Raw genomic sequence first — 6,535 nt, forward strand, 5'->3', positions numbered from 1 at the left:
CCTCAGCCTGGCACGATTAAACTATCCAGTAGGATTTGACACTTTTCACTGGATTATCTGCAGGAGCGCAGAGCAAAGTTTTGACCAAGTCATAGTCCGGTTTGCCTTGCCTATAAAGTGGACTAAAACTACTCTGCTGGTCAAAACACATGAGTGAATACCATCCCCTGCTGTCTTGGTTTAATTACTTCAGATGTAAAAGTTATCTGTAAATCAAGTCACGGTTGCAAAAGAACAGATGCATATTACTTAAATAAGTGCGTCGCACTAAAACGTGACCTTCAGCGACCATTGTAGAGTCAAATGTGAGCGGTAATCAGCGGTGTGCAGACGAGTATTTACGCATGCACTAACTCCGAGAACAGAGTGAAAGACCTGTCACCCCTTTGCAGAAGTAGCCCAAACTGGACCCAATCAAGTAACGCGCATTACCATAAATACACTTGGAACGTGCAGTCATAAATCACTAAAAAAGCCACAGAGCAGGTGAGCGCAATGCTCATGCGGTGAATCGGTGTCCGCCAAAAACCAACTGTGTCCAAGTCTTTCATTAAGTTGGTCTGAGCTGTTCTTGAGACTCGCCCAGTCGCTAATACATCAGCCTGCTCTCCCCTCCTGGTGCGTCTCTCTGGTCCAGCGCTCGTGCGCTCCGGCAGGCGGGGTGGAGCGCGCAGAAGTGAAGACCATCAGCATGATGTCAAAGAATCGCAGAGGACCAACTCTTAAAAACTCTGTTGAAAAGGACAAATAAACGCTTGCCGGTGTTCGCATGTGGTTTGTAAACGCTTACAAATAGGAAAAGTCTCTCTCTCTCTCTCTCTCTCTCTCTCTCTCTCTCTCTGGTGAGTTGAGGTTCAGAAACAGAAGCGCTAGCGAGAGGCGAGGACGTGATGGGTATACGCGTGGGAGGCACGTAGCGACGGGGAGAGGATGGCCGGACGGTGATTGTCTTTTGAAGCTTTGCCGGAAGAATGAGGTTTCTGGTAGAACTGATAACTATCATAAGAACTGCTGCTTGTGCATACCTAAATGCTTACATTACAAATGATCTAGGGAGCATCCAAGCGCCTTAGCTACCTTCTTTAATTTTTCCAAAACATACTTTTTAAGGGTCGGGGATTTTAAGAATAAAAGTTTAATTTGTGAAATGACAATGTCAGAAATGTGTTTATTGTGGAAGGGGGCTCGATGGCTACATTCGTTTTGGGCAGCAGAGACAGGTGCAGGGGGACACAGCGACAGCACCTCAGTGGACGGAGCTTTCTAAATCTATGACTGTGACACACACAGAGGCTTGTGGTTATGACACAAATACGAGCATTATGGAGCACTGTGCCCTGCAGATAGATCACCTGTTAGGAGGGCCTCCGAGGAATGCATTGTTAAGGTGGTCCCCTAAACTCCCGCTGGCCTCAGTGTATCATCTGACCACCAAAAGTGACATCAGCAAATGCCAAAGGTAATTCACAATTATGCGTGTCTTTGAGCCAATGTCTCTTTTCAGATAAAAACAGACCCACTCAAATGTAAACCTGGAGGTACTGAAAGTGTAAATTCCTAACGAGGAAAAGAAATGAGGAGTTCAGAGGAACAAACCTGCTCTCTGTTTCCAGCACCTCATCGCTCACATCTCTGGTCCCCGCACTCGAGTGACTCATTATTCAATGAAATCACTGTCTTGATATTTAAACAGAATATATGAAAGTAATTGCTGAATATAAATACACATTATTGCATGCATCAAACAGAGAAACAGTCCTATCATAGACATGCGTTCAGCGTTAACGTTTTACAGTGTTGCACAACAACAGGAAGGTCACTCATGCTAACTATGTGCGTTCATTGCTGCTGCTGCTTATGGATCATGCAGGTCTGTGGAATGGCTAGGGGAATGCAGCGGGAGTCTCTCATAAGTCACTAACCTACACATTATTCCCAGGGCCCGCAGCCATTACATAACTTAACATCACTAATCCTTAACTCTTTACTTAGAGTCACACATATTGACTGATGGACTCACTGGTGCCTATAAAATGGAATCAACTGTTGACAGCTGTGCTTCTAACAGCAATGTTTCAATACGGTTTTCAGACTGGTTAACATGACAAATCAGTCTGAAATGTGAGGCGACATTTTACAAATGGATAGTGTGTATTGAAAGTATATATCCATGTTAACTGTTGTTTTGTTTGTTTGTATATAAAAACACAGTATTTGAGCAGACTTCAGCTGCAACTAATATTCATTTTCATAACATAGATAGAAGATTTCAATAAGAGTCACTAAAATACTTCAATGTTATTGATCCAACGTAACAAAATTCAAGGGTGAAAATGTCCGCCCGTAGTGAAAATTGTCCTTTTCAAGGTGACGTTTTAAAAATGTCTTGTTTTATCAGACCAACAGTCCAAAACCCAAAGATGCTCAATTTACCATGACATAAAACAGATAAAAGCAATAAATCCTCACATTTGAGAAGCTGGAACCACATAATGTTTGTCATTTTAGCTTGAATAACAATGAATCAATCACTATTAAGTAATTTTATGACAATCGTAACAAATAGATTAATTGTATAGTTGTTTCAGTTTACTAAACTTGACTACCGATGAGGGAAGCAGAGTATGTTAAAGTCCTGAGTGCCAATTGCATAAATTAAATGATTATCAGGATATGTCGCCAAAAGTGAAATGACAACAATCGAACCAAGCTATCAAGCCCAAACTTATTGTTTGTTCTGGACGACAACTGAATCAACCTGACTCTAGTTCTGGTGTTGCTAAGAGGTTTATTTGAAGGGTGTTAGGAAATATATCAGTGAAACCATCTTGTATTTTGGATTATGATCAGTTGAAAAGCACATACACTGCTGATATTGAATCTATAAATAGAACTCTTTACTTAGTAGTGAATTAGGGTGTAATTTACATGGGGGGGAAATTAAGGACTGGACCTTTAAGCAAAGGTGCATTTCACACCTACAGGTGTAAACAAAGTTGTTTTTTTTACCTAGAATAGTAATATAATGTAAATGAGATACATTAAGAAATATAAGGGACTGGGGATCTAATTTGAGAAGGTCATCTAATAGTAGAGTCTTGTGGAGCCTAACCACCCAGTGATGAAAGAAGGAGGTCCTATCTAAACATCAACACAACGGCATCCTGTACTGGGAATCTCCCGCTACAGCTCCCTCTCCCTCAGCTTGGTTTCCTCTCCACTACGCAGTCCAAACCAGGCCAGGGGAGGAAGGTGCCGACGGACAGGTCGGCCCTGCTCTTACCCTCAGGGATTTACATCAAAGCTCCACCGAGGCAAAAAAACATGCACCCCCTCTTTCTATTACAGTACCAGCCCTGCTGCAGTGTTGCTTTCACCCAGTAATCAACACTCTGGGATGGGCAGAGTATCCAACGTGGCCTTTGGGATAACGGCCGCCCAGTGACAACACACAACAGCTGAGCAAGGTCAGACTGTAAAATGTGAATGTGGAACGGGTGGCTGGATGTACAAATGTATACAACCAGACCATAAGGAAGGGCGCAAACTCTCATATACACAGATTTGAAGGTAGTCTGGGTGGAATTATATTCGGGGATGACTGAGGGCAGACTACAGGGGCCCAGTGTTAGCAGGCGGCTGTTGTGTTCCCTTCACGCCCACCTTTTCCCCTTGCTGTTGTTTTTCCACATGCACTTCTCACTCCGAGCATTCACTCACGCCCCAAAGAGCCAGCTGAGCTACAGGACTTGACAGCCACTCAGGGAATCTATGGGAACTTAAAAATACTCGCATCAGCAATTGTGAGCTACACATAGTACAGTACAAACTCGCTGCGTCCGACCCCACCAACCTTTTGTTTCCGCTGTGCACTTGGACGTTTATTTACGCCACTTAATGGCTTTCCCAGACCACACTCTTGTTTGCCTTTATTTAATCTTCTTTCTCTTCTTTCTTTTATCAGTTTCCTCCCCTTTAACAGATTTTCTACATGGAAAACATCAGAGGGACTAAGAGAGGAGGACTGAATTGTTGATATAGTGTCTGTTGTGTTGGGTTTATGTTGTTGTGATACGTCTGGTTATAGTCTCAGGAGAGATGAAATGATGACATTGTGTCAAACAGTACTGTGTTTGGAGCAAGAATCCCTCCCCGTTGAACAACGCACTCCAACCGCCATGTAGACGCTGTATAAATGTCAACTGACGTGAGGCAGTGTTCCTGTGTTAATCAACCTGCTATTCTGCTTCATGAATATATTAAGTGTCAACCACTACATCCAGTGAGTGAGTCAGGAAATTACACTAGTTCCCTCAGTGGCTCATTCATGACCAGTCAAAGGATCCTTTGTAACCTCCGTTCTCTACACTGGCTACCTGTAAGAGCTCGCATCCAGTTTAAGACTCTGGTGCTAGCCTACAGGGCAGTGAAAGGAGCACCTCCTTCCTATCTCCAGGCCATGGTCAAGCCATACACCCCCGCCCGACCACTTCGCTCTGCTGCCTCGGGGCGATTGGTTGCCCCGTCGCTCAGAGGTCCTGGCGGCCGATCGACCCGGTCACGGCTGTTTTCTGTCCTGGCCCCACAGTGGTGGAATGAACTTCCCACTGACGTCAGGACAGCGGAGTCGCTGCCCATCTTTCGGCGCAGGCTGAAAACCCACCTCTTCAGGAAGTGCTACCCTGAGCCTTCCACTTATCACTTATTGTTTTCATACTAGCTTGTTGCACTTATTGTATTCGTATTACTTATAGCACTAACTGTTTTTCTTGTTTCTGCCCTGTACTTTGGCTCTGAGTTATGCTCTGCTTCATGCTCTTAGATGCTTGTTTGGAAAAGGAAATGTACTTATGACTTCTGGTGACTAGTAGTTCTTTTGATTACCAATGTTGAATGCACTTATTGTAAGTCGCTTTGGATAAAAGCATCTGCTAAATGACTGTAATGTAATGTAATATAATGTAATGTAATGTACCACTCTGAGGGCTTTTACAGCAGTGACAGAGCATGCAGCGTGTTGTTAACCTGCAGGTTAGACACTACCTCACTTCTGTCAGGCAACAATAGTAACCCACACAACTCTGAGCTATAAAAAGATAGAGCCAACACGCACAAGCAGCAGTATGTTACAACCGGGTTGATTTCAAAAGATTCAGGGTTCAGATGACCTAAAAGGTCAAGGTCTACAGGGTGAAAAGGTCTGTCTATGGAGTGAGGCTAGATTATTGTATTAGATCTGAAGCCAACAGAAGAGAGATTACGAAAGAGTTCAGAGCCGAAAGTTACTCAACTCCTACAGTGTAAATCCTCCTGAAGGATTAATTTGGGGCGGCTTTTGCTTTATGAACACAATGTTTCTTAATTGTCCTGAATTAACCTGAATGATTCAGGCTGTGGTGTATTAAGAAGGCCACAGTTCAACTGTTCGACTCACCTTCAAGGCTCCATGTCAGCAGCTGTAGTTTTATCATCATTTATCATTGTGCAAATAATAGGAATAGTTTTTTTAAAATCAATTCAGACTGAATACATGGACGTATAGTCAGTCCTTTTTAGTCGAGAATCAAACCATTTAATAACCTTGTAAACAAACTTCAAGGATTATAATTTGATTTAAGGAATACATTTTTTCTCTCGAATTCATTGCACTAATTGATGCACTTGTTGTGCGTCTACATCACCGGTCTGTTGCTGCTCCTTGTGAAGGGAGACGCATACAAAGAGGATTTCACTACGTGGATCACTGGACATTACTCTTACACAACACTGAAATGTCAGGACCTGGGAAAAGCTTGCATCGTGGTTTTGATAGTGATTAAAAGAAACTCTCCCGACACCTCAGCAAGGCAGAAAAGTGGATCAAACACAAAGTGGACGTCCACTCCTGTTAGGGATTCGTCTGTGACTCGGTGAGACCAACGGGCGTTGTGGCCCAATCACAAGGTCCAGACTGCAGCCAAGGCAAGTCTGCCCTAATTCATCTCGCCAAGGTTGCCTTGATCTGACCAGATGAGCCGGCCAAGAAAAATACCACCAGACAATCCGATTCATGCTCGACTTAAGCTTGAACATTCTCACAATCCTCGCTGCTCTTATTAGAAAGAGCCGAGCATGAGTCTGCACTCATTAATGCCGTTATTGTTCAGTGATTAAGTCGATTAAGAAAGGGCCCTCTGGTTTGACTAATGTTTGCGTGTGGCTCCGACTACTGTGGCTTAACTAGAGAAGAAGGGGGAAAATACCTTTAAAGTGATACTTGCAACTTTTGAGCTGACACATCGTTAAATGTGAGACATTTTACTTGGTGTTAAGTGGGACATCTTGATCTCGCTGCCTATCTAATTAGTACTTCTCTTCCTTTCAAGATTTAGGTTGGACAAGGAATGCAGTCTGATCTCCCAGGAGCTGAGCAGTCTCCAGCCAAATAACTCGTGACTCTATTGTTAACCGCTTGTCCTTTGTAGCACATGAAGCTTTCCCTGCACTCGAGGAGGGCCGGCGGCAGTGTTCATATAGTTTGGTGATTGGTGGTTTG

The sequence above is a fragment of the Cebidichthys violaceus genome, unplaced genomic scaffold (assembly GCF_023349555.1).
Source record: "Cebidichthys violaceus isolate CVI_PGR_0920_01 unplaced genomic scaffold, fCebVio1.0.p SCAF_42, whole genome shotgun sequence".
NCBI lineage: Eukaryota > Metazoa > Chordata > Actinopteri > Perciformes > Stichaeidae > Cebidichthys > Cebidichthys violaceus.